The following is a 22233-nucleotide window of genomic DNA, read 5'->3' as shown; positions in this document are numbered from 1 at the left end:
TGAATTAAATCATTACTTACGTAGAAATCAAGATGCGTGTTTAAATCGTAGTTTTGGGGAAAACTGTTTATACAGGGTGATTTTGAAAATATGATCTATGTACAGGGTGTATTTTTAAATTGTGCTGAAATTTTACCTACGAGGTTGTGGAACAATGTAGAAGACTAAAAGCAATTTAAAAAAATCGTAGCTCAAAAAATAAATGTCGTTTTATTTTTTGACAGTAGCTCGTGGTTCAAATTTCTACACAACTTTCAAAAACACCCTGTATACAGGGCATTTCAGGAGTGATAATGACCGCGACGCAATTGAAAATGCAACCCACAATACATTTCCAAAGGAAAGCTGGATATTTTAATTTCAGGATCCAGCTTTTCATTGGAAATGTATTGTGGGTTGCATTATCAATTCCGTCGGGCTCATTATTACTCGTGAAATACCCTGTACAATGTGCTAAGCCTTTGGGAAAGCTTCTTATTCACCAGATTTAGCTCTAGGTGATTTATAAAATTTTTTTCGCATTTCTGGATGGTGCGGCAGCAACGCGACATAGATAAATGACGGAGGCTAGGAATAAACAAAAGATTTTTTTAAGGACGTGAAAAGATGTCATCACACCACATATGTTATTGTCTTGGGACCATGTTCAGAAACAAGATCGAACTGGTTTTTCTGCAACGTCAGAGATAATAAATGATATTCTATCAAGTTTACTCTGGTGGGCGTTGATCTTCGATAACTTTTTTTATTTGAAAAACTTTTTAATTGAAGACATTTAAATTTTATTTAAGTAATTTCATTATAACGTTGTAATCATTGAACAAAATCAGTTTACAATTTATTAAAAAATTAATTAACGAAAAATGAGTTAACTGAGGCAAATGAAAGCAAAGAATGAAAACAAAATTGTTATCAGGTAATTACAACAAATATTTTTGAGAATTAACAATTAACTTCAATTATAATCCTAATTACAGCAATCAGAAGGATAAGACTTCAGTGAATTTAGAATAATACATTCTTCCATAGTAAATTTTTCTTTCGGTGCAAATTTAGAACATCATTAAAAGTTAAATTTGTTTTGCAATAAATTTGCACAATCACAGAATAATTTCCTCGATTTATAAATATATTGTATTCATTTCTGCATTGCCTGAAACGTAATGAAATTGTATATAAATTGAAAATAAACAACTAATTAGAGCAAAAATATAAAATTTGTGAAAAATAATGCAAAACGTGTGTGGGTTGTTTTTAATTAAAAATACAACGAACTTGGTAATTTTGTTGTAGCAAAAAAAATGCAGTCTTGTACGCTGCATGGAAAATGTTTGTAAAATAAATGTTTACATCTTATTTGTCCCCAGTGCTGAATCAAATCTAAGGAAAGTATTTTATAGATTTTGTGACAGCAGCAAAATTCTCGTTTCAACCAGGAATTCCTAAAATTTATCAGTTGTGTTTTAAGGGAACAAAATAAATATCCACATATTTTTATATTTTTAAATCTAAAAAAAGGTACAAGGGAAAAAAACTTCAATTTCCAGATTTCAAGGAACTTATCTAGAAACAAATAGATCAAATTTGTATTGACTTATAATAAATGATTTTAATTTGAATCAATCTAATGGTTATTTGTGTATCAAGGCCAAAAAGTGCATCTTTTTTGTCCGAGTCTGGGTTTTCTAGTCGAGGCGGAGCCGAGGCTTCAAAACAGGCGAGGACAAAAGGCACTTTCTGGCCGAGGTGCACGTTACATTTTTTAGGCAACCGTACCAACTACAAAGCAAAAGACATCCTGTGAAAATGTTTTACTTGCTTTCTTTTCACAAAAAGCGAAGAAATATAAACTTTATGGTCGACATTTTCAATGTTATACAGATCTCCAGATTTTTTCGAAAGCAAGTCTTGTTTTACAACTCTTGCTTCGTCTGCAATGTCCGGCGGCCTATCAATCATCGCTTCGTCAATTTCGTCGCTATCGACTCCGTCAACGTTCATTTTCTTACTTTTTCTCCAAATAACGACTACCAGAAGTAAACGATACAACAAATAAAACAATTTGGTTAGGTAAATTTAACTGTCAAATGTTCGTTCATTTTCAGTCGATTTACTCGGTTTTGTCGGTTTCGTTATTAACTTACTAAATAGAGCAACAGATCGCGCCACGGTCCATGTCTTGAAAAGTGCGTCCGAAAAAGAGTTACTTCTTGTACAGTACTGTAACCACTTGCCTTGGCAACTTTTCTAGTCCTACAAAAAATTCTCGTTTTTCATCTAGTTTGTTTTTAAAAATATTTCAATTCAGACAAGTTTTTTTCCACGATTGTTTAGGGCGAAGAACAAGATTCTAAATTAATTTAAAAGCAGTAAGTTCACTCTTGATTTTTTTTCTTATCACCACAGCTCGAAAAAAAAATAATAGGACGCAATCTTGTGAAGGATCGCCGAAAAACTATCTAAAGAAAACGCACCTAGACTTTATAATTGGTGTGGCTACTCATCAAAATGCATTTTATTCGCGCCGCTCCGGTCCCACCGAACAGCTATTCATAACTCCGGCTCCGGAGTTTTATTCGGTGCGCGAATTCCCCTCAGCATTCGTCGAGGAATTCTCCGGAAATACCAAACAACAGCAGACATATATAATTCAGAGCTTTAGCTGCATCATCGAGAAAAATTTGCATGCCCACCCCCGCACGAAACAATTCAATTAATTTCTCTTTGGGCTGAATTAAAAGTGACAAGAGTTTTTCCTTTAGAGAAATCAAAGAAACTCTCGATAAATCACGAGCTTTTGTAGTCCCCTGAAAAGAAGCTGTATAAATTTCACGATTAAAATCATCGTGTGAGACTAAAAGCATAATTTTGATTTGTTGGCACTCCTTTTCTTATCTCTCCCGAGAGACTTCCACCACGTAAATTAAATTTTGTACGTCAGTTTTAACAAGGCAAGTGTGGCTCGAAATATAAATGGCGGGATTTCCACGGCGGCTGAGACTGACTAAAAATAAAAATGGTAAACAGTAAAATATTGGTCTAACGATAAAAATTATCACGAGGAAAACAACGCTTCTGTAAATAAAATGATTTTTTAATGAGAATGGTCACAAGCGGACGCAAAGTACATTTTTTTCGGACGCACTTTTTCGGACGCTCACCGCGGTTCCATCTGTTGGTCTGTTGTAATTCTTCCAATGATGTCTTTTGCTTTTATAAAAAAATTAACGTGCACCTCTGCAAAAAGTGCTTTTGGTCCTCGCCTGTGTGAAGCCTCGGCTGCGCCTCGGCCGGAAAACTCAGACTCGAACACTTTTTGGTCTTGACGTCATCTCTTTAGAAATCATTGTTATGCTTCTTCGTTCTAAAATTGAGTAGCACGAATTTTTGTTTTGTTTTGGAAATTGCGAGTGGTCACTGAGCATCAGATCTGGCAAATAGGGAGGTCATGGTAATGTAGTTGTTGCAATTCTTGTGACAAATAGTCCGTCAAAAACGCTTCACCATCTGCTATTTGTGTCTGTTCTTACTGAATCTCCAACACTTCTGGATCTATTTCCAGGACCTTTCTGGATCTGGGATCATCCAGACTGTGACCTTGCGAGTTAAATTAAACTCCCAACAATCCTTGTAAAGAAAATTTGCTCAAATTGGTGACTTCTATTACCGGTTAAAACATTCGAACTGATTTCCATATTCTTGCTCAAGTCTTCGATCAAACTCTTCGAGGTGGTGAAGTTCTTGCAAACTCCTTTCAACTTTATTTTCTTTATAACTTGGTGTAATCGTCGCAATTTCAATTGATTTGGAATAGTGCGACAATTAATGCAGATGCAATGCAAACATCATGCATGCAGAGTGATTCGCCTTTTGTCATGCAGACACAATTCATAAATTCGCAATGGGTTTATGGAGCACTAACCCCTTTTAACAGAGTGATCAAATTGTAATTACATGATGTTCCAAATTAATTGCGTTTTTATGTCATGATTAAACCAGTCCCTTCGAATGACCCTCTTGACTGTCTGACACAACATTCTACACCCAAGACTGCTTCATGAATGTTAAAACATCACTATATTTTATGACGTTCCGTTTTTTATTTACTCCCCATTCCCATAACTTCGTCGTTTATTGTACCTTTTATCGTCCGGCATTGAACCATCCGAATCGATAGTCTGGATGTTACAAATTGGGCTTCTTCGCCCAAAGAAATACGACTGCACTAAAGGGGATATTAACTCGGAGGTGTGATCGGATAAATTGGGTGGTATCGGGGAATTATTTATGTATTCATGGTGAATCCCGGCGAAAGTTTCGCCAAGCTCATTAGGAGCTTCGGCGGTCCAATCTGGAATTATTAAAGCCGTGGCTTTCAATCGACCTTTTTCGATTGGAAATGCACATTTTTCGCGGAAATATTTTTGTGCGGGGTTAATGAAACGGGCGGTGAGGTCTTTGTTCGCCTCCATTATTCGTTTAATCAATTCACTCCATCAAAAGAAAATGGAAAAGGCTCCGTACCTGGAATCAATCAACCCTTTGCGTCGACATAACAAAAAGACAATTCCTGGCGGGGCTGTGAAGTCGCGCTTTCAACCAGAGCTTTCCTTGTTATTTAATGCAAAGGGTAATAGTAATTAGTTACGTTGCAGTTGGCGGCCTTCGCTTGTTTATTGGAGAACGGAGTTTCAAAGAAAAGGTGTTTTCTAGGTTAACAACAACACATCGTTGACGTTTCTTTGACATTTCAGCGAAAAATGCACCATAAATTGTCTCCACAATCAGATAATAATAAAATGCACAATTATAGTTCCAAAAACACTTGCGAAAGGCTTTGCTAAATATTTTATTGTTTATTGGAGAACGGGGAGCCGAAGGAATCATTCTTCCATTCCAGTGGTGACACAATTTTCTGCAATAATTTTAAAACAACTTTTCAAAGTTTCATAGAAAAGGTGTTTTCTAGGTTAACAACAGGACATCGTTGACGTTTCTTTGACATTTCAGAGAAAAATGCAGCATAAATTGTCTCCACTATCAGATAATAATAAAATGCACAATTATAGTTCCAAAAATACTTGCGAAAAGCTTTGCTAAATATTTTATTGTTTATTGGAGAACGGGGAGCCGAAGGAATCATTCTTCCATTCCAGTGGTGACACAATTTTCTGCAATAATTTTAAAAAAACTTTTCAAAGTTTCATAGAAAAGGTGTTTTCTAGGTTAACAACAGGACATCGTTGACGTTTCTTTGACATTTCAGCGAAAAATGCAGCATAAATTGTCTCCATTATCAGATAATAATAAAATACACAATTATAGTTCCAAAAATACTTGCGAAAAGCTTTGCTAAATATTTTATTGTTTATTGGAGAACGGGGAGCCGAAGGAATCATTCTTCCATTCCAGTGGTGACACAATTTTCTGCAATAATTTTAAAACAACTTTTCAAAGTTTCATAGAAAAGGTGTTTTCTAGGTTAACAACAGGACATCGTTGACGTTTCTTTGACATTTCAGCGAAAAATGCAGGATAAATTGTCTCCACAATCAGATAATAATAAAATGCACAATTATAGTTCCAAAAATACTTGCGAAAAGCTTTGCTAAATATTGTATTGTTTATTGGAGAACGGGGAGTCAAAGGAATCATTCTTCCATTCCACTGGTGACGCAATTTTCTGCAATAATTTTAAAACAACTTTTCAAAGTTTCATAGAAAAGGTGTTTTCTAGGTTAACAACAGGACATCGTTGACGTTTCTTTGACATTTCAGAGAAAAATGCAGCATAAATTTTCTCCACAATCAGATAATAATAAAATGCACAATTATAGTTCCAAAAATACTTGCGAAAAGCTTTGCTAAATATTTTATTGTTTATTGGAGAACGGGGAGCCGAAGGAATCATTCTTCCATTCCACTGCGACGCAATTTTCTGCAATAATTTTAAAACAACTTTTCAAAGTTTCATAGAAAAGGTGTTTTCTGGGTTAACAACAGGACATCGTTGACGTTTCTTTGATATTTCAGCGAAAAATGCAGCATAAATTGTCTCCACTATCAGATAATAATAAAATGCACAATTATAGTTCCAAAAATAATTGCGAAAAGCTTTGCTAAATATTTTATTGTTTATTGGAGAACGGGGAGCCGAAGGAATCATTCTTCCATTCCAGTGGTGACACAATTTTCTGCAATAATTTTAAAACAACTTTTCAAAGTTTCATAGAAAAGGTGTTTTCTGGGTTAACAACAGGACATCGTTGACGTTTCTTTGATATTTCAGCGAAAAATGCACCATAAATTGTCTCCACTATCAGATAATAATAAAATGCACAATTATAGTTCCAAAAATACTTGCGAAAAGCTTTGCTAAATATTTTATTGTTTATTGGAGAACGGGGAGCCGAAGGAATCATTCTTCCATTCCAGTGGTGACACAATTTTCTGCAATAATTTTAAAACAACTTTTCAAAGTTTCATAGAAAAGGTGTTTTCTAGGTTAACAACAGGACATCGTTGACGTTTCTTTGACATTTCAGAGAAAAATGCAGCATAAATTGTCTCCACTATCAGATAATAATAAAATGCACAATTATATGTAGTTCCAAAAATAATTGCGAAAAGCTTTGCTAAATATTTTATTGTTTATTGGAGAACGGGGAGCTGAAGGAATTATTCTTCCATTCCACTGGTGACGCAATTTTCTGCAATAATTTTAAAACAACTTTTCAAAGTTTCATGGAAAAGGTGTTTTCTAGGTTAACAACAGCACATCTTTGACGTTTTTTTGACATTTCAGCAAAAAATGCAGCATAAATTGTCTCCACTATGAGATAATAATAAAATGCACAATTATAGTTCCAAAAATAATTGCGAAAAGCTTTGCTAAATATTTTATTGTTTATTGGAGAACGGGGAGCCGAAGGAATCATTCTTCCATTCCACTGGTGAGGCAATTTTCTGCAATAATTTTGAAACAACTTTTCAAAGTTTCATAGAAAAGGTATTTTCTAGGTTAACAACAGCACATCGTTGACGTTTCTTTGACATTTCAGTGAAAAATGCAGCATAAATTGTCTCCACTATCGGATAATAATAAAATGCACAATTCTAATTCCAAAAATATTTACGAAAAGCTTTGCTAAATATTTTATTGTTTATTGGAGAACGGGGAGCCGAAGGAATCATTCTTCGATTCCACTGGTGACGCAATTTTCTGCAATAATTTTAAAACAACTTTTCAAAGTTTCATAGAAAAGGTGTTTTCTAGGTTAACAACAGGACATCGTTGACGTTTCTTTGACATTTCAGCGAAAAATGCAGCATAAATTGTCTCCACAATCAGATAATAATAAAATGCACAATTATAGTTCCAAAAATACTTGCGAAAAGCTTTGCTAAATATTTTATTAGGAGTTATATTCCCTGGATGGAATGAGAATTCAGTTTTGGAGCGACTAAAATGCAAATATTTTTCACGAGTTGTTTGAGCTTTTCTGCGAATGCAGTCTTGCTGAAGCGTCGCTATTTCCAATTAGAGTTGAATTGTGCGATGCATGCAAAAGCTCGTTTCTGGTGAAACCGTAACAGAATACCTTGAAAACACGCTAATATTTAATAATCCTAATCGACTCTCATATCGTGTAGCATTATATCTAATAAGAACAATGTAAAGCCACACCCGCCGGAACTTGTAACATATTTCGAAGATACCACTTTGTGGCTCTTCCGATTGCGATAATGTTTCCATGAGAGAAACTTTCATTTAATTACGCCGCCACAAAGGTCGTTGGAAGTGGAGGAAAAAACCGCAACCGTTTTAAAGGGTTAAATACACCTACAAAGCGCTGGAAAGACGAGAACAGCACGCGAGCTTAATTAATCCTTTCAAATTAACAGGTTGTTGTTAATGTTGTTTCGTATTTACGAAGCAGTCTTGAAGAGTTTAGTGCGCTAATCTCGTGGAAAAAATCAAATCATTCGTATTACGAGAAGAGAATCTAATTAAGTGTGATGGATAATGTATGGAAATGGAGCCGAGAAATGGCAAAAAGATGATGGAAAGTAAAGTTTTTATCAGACAACTTTTTATACGGCGATGTTTTCACCCTTGCCCTAGTTGGTCACCGAGGGTAAATTCGTTTGAAGTTCTTCACCGTAAAAGCAACATTCCGACAACTTTCCCGTTTTACTCCTCACTAGAGACCAACTTTTCAGACCAGTAAAAATTGTCGTCATTACAAAAAATGAAGAGTATTCAGAGTAATCATTTGCGAAATAAATAAACATGTCGGACGGGAGAATTTCCGGTCAGTGGACCCGGGACGTAATAAATTCACTTATTTTCGACGGAATTTAAATTTGGATCCGTTGCGATTCCCTCAGAGGCGGAAAAAGTCACCAAAACGAAATCATTTCGCTTTAAGGGATTGTCAAAAAGTACGGTGGAAGTGGCGGCACATGTAGATTAAAATCTAGTTATTTTATGTAACTGTTAAGAAAGACTTGATGATTATGAAAAGACAATGACTTGTTACAATCGCTTTTCAATGACGAAGCTTGGTTTCATCTCTCCGGCTGTTATTGAAAGTTGTACAGATATTTTAATCACGAGCTACTGGCTTCATGAAGAACTCGGAAAAAGTATCTAAAAAATTCTATGTCAAAAAATAAAATGACATTTATTTTTTGAGCTACAATTTTTTTAAATTGTTTTTAGTCTTCTACGTTGTCAAACAACCTCGTAGGTGAAATTTCGGCACATTTTAAAAATACACCCTGTATATCATGTTTTATAAAAGGTACGCCAATGCAAAGTAACCTATAGGGAATATGCTTTAAAAGAAGGAAATCGCATTGGTGTACATTTTATAAAATATGATATACAGGGTGTATTTTTAAAATGTGCCGAAATTTTAGCTACGAGGTTGTTTGACAACGTAGAAGACTAAAAGCAATTAAAAAAATAGTAGCTCAAAAAATAAGTCATTTTATTTAGAATTTTTTAGATTTTTTTCCGAGTTCTACATGAAGCCAGTAGCTCGTGGTTAAAATATCTGTACAACTTTCAATAACACCCTGTATAAAATATGCAGAATATCAGGTTCTCTGTTGTTGTTGTTGTTGTAAATTTTGTTAGTGTCCTTTGGTATGAATAAATAATCCATCTTCCTGGTTCTATGAGGTTTAGCATCAAAAAATAAATAAACTAACTTTTAAAATAAATTAACGTCCTTGTGAGATAATCAAGTTGCGTCTTGCGCTTTTTCTAAATTTGTTTTGTTAAAAAAGTGGTCGCGAGAGAAATCTCAGATAAAAATATTGTTTTCAGGTCAATTTATCTCCTTTTTATTTTTATATTATATTCTTTTGTATCTTTATTTATTAATCCCCGCCTCTGTAGCCCCTTGAGACAACATAACTTACTTTCTTATCACAAAAGCTCGATTAATCCTTTTTGTTAAGAAAATTTTATGAATGCAGAGGACGCACAACCTCCGGCTGAAACCAACTCCCAACAAGAATTCCTGGAGCAACTCCTAAATATGTTAGACAAATATTCACAAACATTTCTATTTGTCCACCTTTACGTTCGGCTGGGTCGATCTTTAGATGTCTTTCATGTTTAATGAAGACCGTTTCTATTTGAACAATAAAACAGGAAGTTGCAGTTTCAATTAAACAAGAATAATTGTACAATTTAAAATTTCTCTCGCTGGTCTTGGTTGTGAAGTTTCGTCGAGTCAGTCTGAGGATGACAAATTCTTAAGATGAAGGGTTAAAATGAAGCGAAGTTGTGTTATTATATTGTCGCAACGAAATTCGGAACAATATTTGTCATTATGCACTGGAATTACGGAGTTATAAATCTTAATATAAAGGTCCTTTAATCCCCGGAGCCATTCATAAAACTTTCCGTTCGCGTCCTTTCAGAGGACTACACACTCGAGACGTGCTGGCAATTTTTTATTAAGAAACCATAAGCTAGCCGAAAAATCTGTGCGAGTGGAGAGAATTATTTCAGTTTTTTTCGGAGCAAACATCACATATTTCATACAGATTCCGCCGGTCATAAATCAAACCCTTGTCATGTCCCTCGGTTAACATAATTTTATCTGCGTCCATACATAATCGCCGAAAATTCCAAAATAATCCCGGAAAATTGGAAAAAGCACCTGGGTGGAAATGCGGCGACTTCGTCGTAATTAGGGGTGGCATTCCTAGTCGTAACTACAAAGGTAAGTCGGGGATAGACTCGTCTGAAATTCGCCACCGTCGGATTCGGAGGGTTGTTGCGGCACGCTTTGTGGAATTTTCCCGAAGAATAAAAATCGGAATTTTTATGACATTCAGAGACGTGCGAAGTCGCCGAAAAGAGCGCTGCTGCAGAAAATTTTCCAAGAGATTACGCTGCGGTCATAAAATTAAAATATTTTTTCTCAAACAAAGCTCAGGTTTCGAGCTTGCGGTTGTGCTCTAGCTTGCAAAAAAATTAATTGAATTTTCGAAACAAAAGGAAAGTGTTCCAAACATACAAATTTACAAACACACATTTTATATATTTTGTTTTTTGACAATTTCTCTTAGAAAGTCGTGAAAATTGTTTCCACAGGTTTGTAGATTAAGGGGTGCAATAAAGATCTCGATTTTCCTAGTCTAATACGACCGCCACACCCCCTAGAGAGGGCGGAAAAGTGAAAATAAGGGTTAAACATATTACACTAATTTTTGGTCGTTCTACGCGAAACTGACCTGAATATTTTGTAGCTTATTAAAATCTGGACAAATTTAGTATTATGTATTTACACCAGAGGAAATTCTCATGAAATTTTGAAGCAATTGATAAAAATTGTTCATGTTTTGAGCATTACGTTTTTGGACCTTAATTTGCCTCCGCATCCAAAACTACAATAAACAGAGAAAAACTGAATTGAAATGCTTTTGTAGAGCACAAAATTTTTTCCAAAAAATCAGGGTCGACTGTATTGTAGCTATTGTAAGTTAGACGTTAGTGACATTTAAAAGGGCGCCGCGAAATGTTTCGATTTCGCGTGACTTACAGATTCGGGGGTTCACACCATCTCAATTGTTTAAAACATCTAAATGTTGTTTAAAATTCTGAAAATATAGTACTTGGATACTATAAAGACAATAATAATTTAAAATGTCCTCTAGCCGGTACTAACGGGCCTTCAAATAAATTTATATTTAGAGCAACCTATGGAAATTCAGTTGTTTGCAACATTTTTCCAGCGTAGAAAATGACACAAGAAACGTCTGACATTTTAACGAAATAAAATTAGGTTAGAAAATATTTTTAATTTTTGTAGTGCATTCTCCCTATTCCCCCTCCACGGAATATGACAATATGAAATTGGGAAAAAGCTTACTATGTAAACTGTGTAACTCCGGAGAATAATTGGTTACCTACAAAAATTACTTTACACTGTTAACAGAATTAGAATGTCGCCTACGCCTACTCTAAATATATATTTATTTGAAGGCCCGATATTTATCGTAAAATTAAGATCTTTTTGAATTGCTGATTTCTTTTTACTTCAAAGCATGGATTTTTGTTATAACTGTTGTTGTTGTTAATAATATCAAATGGTAATTTTTTTACCAAATTTATGGGACGAAAAATTTAATTATGCATTCAATAATAAAATTATGAATTTTACCGGACCATCTCCTGCTAGAAAAATAAGTACAGAGGAAACGAACCATCAAGAAAAGGGAAAAGGAAGAGCAAAGGAGGAGCAGAAGAAGGTGACAAAAAAATATGGGATGACCAAGGAGTAGAAGAGTACAGGAGGAGACTAGGAAAAGCTAGATTTAAAGAGCAAGAAGTAGAGAAGATGACGGTGGAACTGAAAGAATATGAAATATTGAAGAATGAAGTAGTAAAGACGTTAAGAGAATGGAAGAGGACCAAAATTAGCAGAAATAGCCTTTTAGAAGCGAAAAGATGATACAGAGAGAGATGTAGAAGAAAAAATAGAGAAGAGAGAGGGACGAGAAAGATATAAAGGAAATAAGAACAGAGTAGGAGGTATGGAAATGCATAAACCAAGAGAGAAAGAAAAAGGAATCAGTGAAAAACTACCAGCCTCAGCACATAAAACATTTTTGCTCCTAATGACATAATATACTATTTTAAATGAGTTATATTTTTTCTGATATCTTAAGTTTTTTTTCTTAACGAAATAGTAATTCAAAATTAATAAAAATGGTACCACAAAAAAGATATATTTGTAATTTATATTGTCCGTCTAAATGTACCATTTTTTCATGGTTTATTTCATTTTTTATTTTTTTAGTTCACTGAAACCTTTACTTCATTTGCTACAGATCTAAAGAAAATACAAAAAGACCTCCTAGTGGAATATCTGGTAGCAATTCACTTCAGTTCTTATAATCCAGCTGCGCTCACGTGTGTAAATTTCCCACTTGTAAAAATGTAGTACTTTATACACTTGTTGCATAAATAATTACTAATTGTTCTTTAATTAATAGTTAAATAATAAATATTCATTAACTTATTTGCCAAGAGAATCGTTCGTTTTCCGCAAACCTGCCTGACACGAGCGCTTTGAAGACCAAGAATGCTGAAGAAACGAAGAAATTTGCATTATCATATTTAACCTATCCACAACGAGGCAATTTATCAGGTCTACGTTGGAAAATTAAACTGAATTTAAATATTTTAAAGTACATGAGAATGCCTTCTGGTTGTAAAAAAATATGGTCTCTTGTGAGTAACCACTGGATGGAAATGTACTTCAACGGTGTGAATCGATAAAAGAGCTAAAACGAGCCAAGTGCGACTGCAGAATAAGTTAAAATACATTTTGTACAGTTGAAGATTAGTACATTATATTCTATGCTACTAGAGGATGAAAATTGTAACATGAGCCGTAGGTGAGTGGTGGAACCATCCGAGTGGATAATAGACATAGGCGAGTCGAAGACTATACTTTCTCTTATTGTGACCTAGTATGTATATTTCAAATTAACAGCAGAGTATCAGATTTTCCATTATTGCCGACTCTTCTCCAGTCCGACTAAATATTGCATTATCGTAAATAAGTCCCTTTGTTCTGCGAGGAAGAGCACATTGACTCATGACCGGATTAAGCAGAATCTCCCTTTTCCTCAAGGAACTCCCTTGCAATATTTAGTAACTAATAATACCCGGCAAAAGCTCGAAGATGTAATTAGGCGTATGGCCATGTTGGCTTGGGGCTGACGTCAGCGAAGGTGCTGGGTAAACCCTAGAGGTCATCGGGAGTTCTACCGGCCCGGTTTTAATAAACTTTCTGAAAGCTGGATACTTTTAATGTCGTTATAATAACAAGTTTACATTGCCAACTCTGCACTTACACCAACTATTTATAAACTATTCAGAGTGCTCTCATTAGAACCCCAGATGAGAAGCTGTGCATTATTTATGAAATTAAATGGGCCAAAGACACTCTCTCAACGATGCTTTTCTTATCCACTAGGTATTGAAAAGTGTACAAGGACTAAGTGGGTATTGTAAGGGACGATAAACAAGTGGAGGCAGCAAACACTGGAGAATTTGAATGCAGTTTTGTTCTCTCGATATTACTACAGAATCAAACACCCTCTCGACTACGAGCTTATTAGCACTTTGGAGAATCGGGTCCGAATAGCAAATAACTTGTCGAGTCTCACTTTCCAACTTAAAACACTCTCGACCGGAGTTCTACAAGTGCAAACAAAGCTTTTATGTCCGGAAATGAAAGGTAAACATGACCGCAACATACGTACAAGACTTGGGGCGGAAATGGTCGCGCCCAACACTTATACTATTAGGGGTGGTGCATTCAACAATATTTGATGGCGATCGGTGGAGCAATAATTTTATAAAAAAAGTAGAAAAAATCGGTGAGATACGAGGCCGAGACTCTTGCTAAGGTTTGTTCAATACACTATTAGAACTTTACCAGAGAAGGTTTTAAGAGAAGTGTTAAAATAACAAAAGTTAAATTGCTTCCACGAGTTGGTTTAGTGCTTTATCTTACACTGACTTGTTCACTTTTTTTCCTTTTTTCTAGTCTGGTCAGTTCATTCTGTTCATAGAGATATCTCGACCCTATATGGGTATTTTTCATTTTTTTTTTTGTCAAGCAAGCTTTTTATTATTTAGAAGTTTTTTATTATTTAGAAGCTTTGTTTTTACCGTTTTTACCATCATAGCATAGCACTGAATAAGATAGCTCATCGATGACTTTACGACTGTTACGATAATAAACACTTTTTTGCTCAGTTGAGTAAAACATTTTAGTTTTGACAAAAACTTTTTTTATGAAAAATGGAACAGGATGAAAAAATTCATGCTCTTTAAGTTACGACATACGTGGAAAGAACAAAATTAGTGAGCAAAGATGGCAATTGAATCACTAGTGAGGAAAAAATATTTTCTAACTAGTGAGCAAAGTGAATGTTTTGCGAGTTTGTCGATAGAGGGCGCCAAGTATGTTGTACTGAAAGTTTTTCTAATCTGTTTTTAAAAAGAGAAGAAGTATTTTGTCTAAGAGAAAATATTAAGAAAACAACTTAATTGATAAACAAATCAGGCAGTTGGTATTAAAAAAATTGCATCATTACATTTTAGAACTGGCTTTTTAAAATATTTTGCTCTCTATAAATAAACTACAATCTTTCCGCTTCATTTAACGAACTGGCCGTAATATAAACATCTCCAGAATAACTCTAATAAAGACGTCATCGACGCAATTAAGAAACTAGAAGGTCTAATGACCATATTGCATTTATATTTTTATTATCTGTGAGTGCATTCCAGATATTACTGAATGTTTGGAATAACATCACTGAAAAGTGACAAAAATAGCTCCATTTCAATTCTGATTAAATTTACTTTGGAATAACGTGGGTATTGAAGGAGTTATACAGGGTGTTATTGAAAGTTGTACAGATATTTTAACCACGAGCTACTGGCTTCATGTAAAACTCGGAAAAAATATCTAAAAAAATGACGTTTATTTTTTGAGATACATTTTTTTTTAATTGCTTTTAGTCTTCTACGTTGTCAAACAACCTGGTAGGTAAAATTTCGGCACATTTTAAAAATACACCCTGTATATCATATTTTATAAAACGTACACCAATGCGGTTTCCTTGGCGAAAAATAGGTATGCTTTGACAATCATCTCCAAGGAATAAAATGATGCACAAAAGTACAACTTTCACTACGATTTTGCGTGTAAAAAAGTGTCACTTTCATTACGATACGCAAAAAAATACATTTTTCTTTCGAAATTTTCTTTTGAAATAAATCACAATGACAAAAACATCACAAGCAAATAGGTTATGTTAGGCGTTGCGTGCTTGTGATTGGTTTACGAATTTTAGTTTAATCACTGATACCAACTTACCAACACATAATGCATTTAACATGAATTTTTCCAGAAGTTTATCCCAAGCAATTTCACGTTTTTTTGTCAATTGAAATCTAAATAACAGGTTAAAAATTTAAATAAGTCAAAAATAAGAAAAGTTTTAGCATTAATATTCAGAAAGTATTTTAAAAACAGACAAACTTGCAAAACATTCACTTTGCTCACTAGTGAGAAAATATTATTTCCTCACCAGTGATTCAATTGGCATCTTTGCCAACTATTTTCAGTGAGCAAAGACCACTGTAATTCAATGACCATGGGAAAATATATTTTATTGCACGGGTGCGTCGAGGGCAATAATTCCACGAAGGATAAGAACTCATATTTAAACTCAACACTTTTTAAGTCAACTACTTTCCAATTATTCTGAGAGCTATATTAAATTTTTTGCTTCTGTGCATAATTTTCCAGCTACTTTTTATTATTTATTGTCTCCTTGTCGTGAACATTTGTCCCAAACTCCGCCTGTCGAGTGACTTAATTAACAACAATAATGATAATTACGTAACTCTGCCAGAAACTCCCCTGCTTTCCACTAATGTGCTAATAATGAATTCTAAGTTGCTTACACTGGCAACAGCTTAACGGTTAGTCGAAACAACATAAATATGTCTTACGAGATGATATTGTTTGAGTTATATCCGCGTGTTCAGAATTTATTAACGTGGAGTGAAGCATGAAGCAATAATTTCGAGCGAACATCACACTCACGTGTGTGGTGTTAATAACGTTAGTACATCCCTCGAAATTTATTCGAAACAAAACCCTCTATAAAATGGTTTCGTATATCTTGAGAGGAAAATTAATAGTGCGCGGTAGTCGCGACTAACAAGGTTTATCCCAAGCGGATATAATTAACTCTTGGGGAGTATTGATCTTCCATGGAAAAAAATTAAGAAGAAAAAATTGTAAATTTGATGTGGGTGATCAAATGAAATCAGGCGCAGAAGACGTTGAGTGCCAAAAAAATTAGGTGTTGGATTATCTCATGGGCTGTGACCTTGGAAATATCTGCGCGAAGGCGGAGCATTAAACCGGTGAAAAATCTGTGAATGAAAACTGAAAACGTCAATGAGAAAATCCAACACACCTACTGGCTCAAAATGCCATGTATTTTCTTACGGAGGTTCGCTTTGCAATTCAAGGTCACTGATTGTATGCATATTGTTCGAAATTGATTCACCGATATGAACGTTTAATATCGCTCTGTAAAGGGTTGGCGTGAACTGATATAAACCATTAATCTCTTTTGCTAAACGGTTTTAATTAAAACAAACTGATTCCGCAGCGTTTGCAAAGCAAAACGTACAATTTGCGAAATAACCTTGAATAGCAAAACGAGCCCTCATAAGAGTCATAAGAAACTGCATGCCAGTCTCATCTATTTAATTTCAATTTGGCTGATGCGTTGTTCGACGCCTCTTTTGATCCAATGATGATAAATAAAATTTCCGAAAGACGTTTCGTAAATAACAACGAATGAAAGGTAGGTTACGAGATTTCCAGCCTGATCCGCTCTGCAAGAGCTGAGTTATTGACATCAATACGGTCAAAATCTAATGCCGCCTGTGCTGATTCAGCCGACATAAAAAAGCACCTCCGCACATAAAACCCAACCTACACAATGCACAAATGCAATTCAAGAGGTAAAGTGGTTTTATTTCAGTATAAAACGAAATTGTTGCTTTTGTGTATGACTCGTGTCTCATTCAAATTGACCGTTTTAAAAGCTTTCCGCCGTCGCTTCCATTCTTCGCGTCAGAGTGCGCCGCCACACTTATTTTGCTCTTCGACCACGCCAAAACGCTATTTTTTGGTGGATTCTTGTTGCTGTGATGAAGTATGCGTTTGTGGTCCACCAGGAATACACACCGTCGTTATCCCACAACACCGCTTCCATTATAATACCCCAGGGAACAATGTTTTAAACTTTACTGTTTCGCAGAGGGCGAGGGAAAGTGCCGAATAATGCCGACAACTTTCTAAATGTTTTTAAAAACAGACCTAATGAAGTCTGGAAAACTGTAAATGGAAATCAGATTGTCCTGCATCGCGACCAAACTAATTTACATTTACGTTAAATCCTTTTAAAATACTATTCAAGAACACAATTGTACACTTTCTAAACTGAAGGAAATAGTTATTTACATTAGAGTACGGTAGGAGTATTTTACAGCGCGGAAACTAGGTTTTAGGCACGAGGCGAAGCCGAGTGTCTGATTAGTTGGAGCGCTTAGAACGTCTCTTTATATATTTTTTTCTTTTAGCACATCAGGCAGTGCATTACTCAACCAAACTAATTTACATTTAGGTTAAATCCTTTTGGAATAGTATTTCGTTCAGGAACACAATTGTACACTTTCAAAACTGAATGAAACAGTTATTTACATTAGAGTACGGTAGGGGTGTTTTACAGCGCGAGAACTAAGTTTCAGGTACGAGGCGAAGCCGAGTGCCTGATTAGTTGGAGCGCTGTAAAATACCTACCGTACGACACATAGCAATATAATTTTTTCTGTTAGCATATCAGGCAGTGACTCAGAGAGTCATTCCTATCTGATCTGAATTGAAAAACACAACTTCTATCGAAAAATAAGATTAGTTTCATTTGGCACCGATGCAGTTTCGCAACATCGAGAATAGAGAGAAAATCTGCATCGCAGCTGACATCACCCCATCAGCAAAAGGATAATGTGGATGTTTTGTCGTTATATAATCCGCGCACATCGCTGCTCGTTTTCGATAGGAAATAATTTAGTAAAATCCGATTATCCAGAAGAAAAGTAAGCCGCTGCATGCAGGAGTGGATGTTCAGTTAATAACTTAAATCCACCGTCGAGGTGGACGTGTCGGTTTTACAACTGGGGTGCTTTACAATATTTCATTGATCACCCGAGGCTCAGAAGCTTCATTATGACTGTTTTGTGAAACCAACCAACCGGAAATTTATTACATTGCGTTTAAGAAACACAAATACATTATTTAAAAGTGAAGTATGTTTTGCCCAAACTCAAGACACATGTAGGGTATTTGACAAGTGACGGAATTGAAAATGCAACCCACAATACATTTGCAAAGTAAACCTGGATATTGTCCGCGTCCATTTCCGGCTCTAGAGGCCGCATTTTAGCGAGACAAGATGTAATATTTGTCAAATAAAAAATATCGAATTTCTTTTCAGACGTGCTGACATTTGATACTTGCAAATGAGTTCTTATAAAATGATAGCTAGCTCTCCTGCATGTAATAATACAATTTTCGAAACAATTTTAGCGCTTGCTCACTGAAACATTCTGGATTCTCTTTGCGCGTTTACCATCGTCAAGGAAAACTATCAGGAAATGTTGTGCAGAGCGTTGTAGTTTTTTTATTCTTTGCAAAGTGCAAACAGAATCTGGTAGTAATATGAAGTACAGAGCAGAGATGGAAATTTATTGCACCTAGTTGGTCGTCGTATCAATTTAAAGCTTGTTTCGTGATTCTGACAGAGTTGAAAGCTGCGAGAGGAAATTTTGCCTTTGTTTAATTTGGATCATAATGCAGGATATTGTCTTTGAAATCTATTTCAATAATGAAGTTTTGTAGCGCACTGTAATGTTCACTATAAAATGGACTGGTCAAGCGACAAGCTTTAAAATTCCTGGAAATCCATTTTGTTCATAAAATATTTAATAATTTTTACCGCACTAGGTCTTCGTCAAATTAATTGCATTTCAGCGGAAAAGTGAAGGCTATTATCTGCAACATTTCCATTTTAATACAACCTACTTTGTAGTAAACTTCGATAAATTTATTCGCTACAATGTTTCTTCTTGATATAAAATTTAGCGAAATGGTATGTCGAATATTGATTTCCCATTTCATTAATGTACTGTAGCTCGGTAGATTGTTCCAGACCAAATAAAAAATTCAAATTCTATAAACGATATAATTACACAAGATGGTACTGATGTGTATCAAGTTAGCCTGGAAGGCAAACCGGCAAGCTAATTTATGCAAATGTTTTGAATATATTGAAGGATCGATGTCCTTACCGTAAGGAGTTCAGGTGAAGATTTTAGGAAGGGTTAGTGGTAAAGATCAGGTTGGAATATTCTTTCTTGGTGCACTTTTTATTGCACGATTTTTGTATAGAGCGTTTTCTTAGGGCTTCAAATGATGAACTAATAAAGTAGCACTTTTAGTCACAAGGGAATAAAAAAGCAGCCGCCTAAGAAGAAGAAAATTAAAAGTGCTCTTAAAAACCACAATACAAAATGTTCAAAAGAAGAAGTGAATACCTATTTTAATGCATAACTATTTACAATCATTGCATATTGTAAAAAATAGTATACTTATATACAGGGTGTTTTTGAAATGCGTGCAGAAATTTTAACCACGAGCTACTGGCATGTCAAAAAATAAAATGACATTTATTTTTTGAGGTACAATTTTTTTAAATTGCTTTTAGTCTTCTACGTTGTCAAACAACCTCGTAGGTAAAATTTCGGCACATTTTAAAAATACACCCTGTATATCATATTTTATAAAACGTACACCAATGTGGTTTCCTTGTTTTAAAGCATATTTCCTATAGGATACTTCGCATTGGCGTACATTTTATAAAAAATGATATACAGGGTGTTTTGAAATTTTTATTATGAATGTTTTCAATTCAAATGTAAATAAATAATTTTTAAAATGTGCCGAAATTTTACCTACGAGGTTGTAGGACAACGTAGAAAACTAAAAACTATGTTACGATTTCTTCATTTTTGGTTATTGCTTAATCACCAATACCGTGAAATTGCTGATCGGATTCTGTAAAAAATTCCTCCCTGTCCCTACCTCGTATTATAAATAAGTGAAACCGTCAGCGTTTACAAGTTCTTTGTGTTTTATACAGTCATACATGAAACATCCAAATCTAATTGTCATTCAAAGGCGGCCGTAAATTTTTTACGAGGACCAACATTGCGACCACATTGTGGTTTATGTCGGTTTTTGTGTAGTCGAGCGAAAAAAGGACTAAGCGATGAAATTCATTAATCCTTTTGCAAGAATAAGCTCTTAATTATATTCAAGATAATGGAGTTTCTCGGTTACGACTATAAATTATACTCGGTTCGATTACATCACCTTCAGCGGCACTTTTACAATAAAACTGCCACGAAGAGTGAAGTGTTTCAGACAATACAGATAAAATTTTATTAAGACTGGAATCCACTTTTTGCATTAATAGCCATAAAATCCCGCATTAAAATAAATACGTTCGCTGTAAAATCTGACACTTCCTGGACTTTTTAAGTGCCATCCTAAAAAAAATCTACAACTTATATTTTATTCCGTTCCGTGGAAAATCAGCGCGACTGGTTTTGCTTTCATGAAGTGTAGCTTTTTCATACGAGTAACATAATGGAAGCGAAATTTAATTTAATTAGCTTGTAATCAGGTTCTATTTGTGTGTAATATACATTTAAATATCCGCGCATAATAATAGACGTGAAGCTTAACAACTGTTGTAAATTGCCTTATGTAACTCAGGTCCTTAAGGATCGATAAAACACGGTCATACCGTATTCAGAAAATCAATGTTTCCCGTCTTTCATTGAAGTTTTTCTCGAACCAAATAAAATTCTTTTATCTCTGTGATGTACAATGGGTCGAAGTTTAATTAAACTTTTACTGTGGTTTAACTGTGTCAGACTTTAGGATTGTGGGATTCTAGAGGACATGTTAAACGCTGGGTTTTGCTAATCGTTCGATTTGGCCATATCGGTGCGCTCAAGTGCAGCTGCATTAAGAAAATTTGCATATTCCAACCAGTCAGTAATCCTCTGTATCAATTAAATAATTCTACAGTAACAGATTCAGAATCCAAACAGGAATTAGATGACAAAAACAAAATATTTACAAGAGGAGACCCATTCAAATATTAACCGCGGTGGGTGTTGCTTAACTGCGAAAAGTTGTTAGTGATTTCAGTGTCCCCGCACCGCAGCATTATAAGGCACGGCATCCAGGTCATTACGAATATCTCTACCAAGATTCCTTAAAAGTTGCAATTTTTTATTCCCTTCCGAAGGAGAACTGAGCCTTTTCAACCACGATGACGGGAAGATTCGGGATGGGTACGCTGAGGATGGGTGCGGAAGGTACTGATATGAGACCTGTGCCCACATGAAAATGAAAAAACGCACCACTAGACTAGACCTGGGTGGGATACGAACTCGGTATCTCCCGAATGCAAAGCGGCGCCCCAAGCGCTTGGCCACAGCGCTCGCTCTATACTGCTTTCAAAGCACTTCTTTTTCTATTATCAATTACGAAAGTAATACTGTAAGGTACTGAAATCGCATTAGGGGCCACCCATCCAAGCAGTGACCAAATCTGACGTTGCTTCACCTCAAAAACAAAATGAATTGTTACGATTATTGCTACATTCGGAACACATTTATATGGCTTTTAACATTTGCATTCCTCGATTTTAAGCTGCAATAAATTCCGTGGAAGTGTCGTCTTTTTCAAACTATGCTCCAGATATTTATCTACAAACCGTGAATTTTAAACAGACGTGCTTTATGTATTTTACAGTCTGTGCCAATTTACGTCCCTCCAATATTACAATAAAGTTCATCGCATTCATGTATGCATGCAATGCCTTTGTGCTATTAATTGGACGTGCAAATCGCTAACGTCACGAGAATTCCTTCTCCTCTCTCAAAACAAACTGCAGCCACCTTACAGGTGTTCAGAATGAAACACTGCGATCACTTTAAGTTGTTTAGTGCACAAACTCGGC

At 35.2% G+C, this 22233-nt stretch overlaps 1 protein-coding gene across 3 annotated transcripts in view; it reads right to left on the bottom strand.

Annotated features, from left to right (window-relative positions):
- The window catches only part of TkR99D (Tachykinin-like receptor at 99D), an 89025-nt gene that overhangs the window by 27161 nt on the left and 39631 nt on the right, over positions 1–22233 (bottom strand). The window lies entirely within an intron of this gene.

This window comes from Tenebrio molitor, chromosome 8, assembly GCF_963966145.1.
Source record: "Tenebrio molitor chromosome 8, icTenMoli1.1, whole genome shotgun sequence".
Classification (NCBI taxonomy): domain Eukaryota; kingdom Metazoa; phylum Arthropoda; class Insecta; order Coleoptera; family Tenebrionidae; genus Tenebrio; species Tenebrio molitor.
The sequence above is the reverse complement of the archived record's forward strand: the minus strand, read 5'-3'. Positions and strand labels throughout refer to the sequence as shown.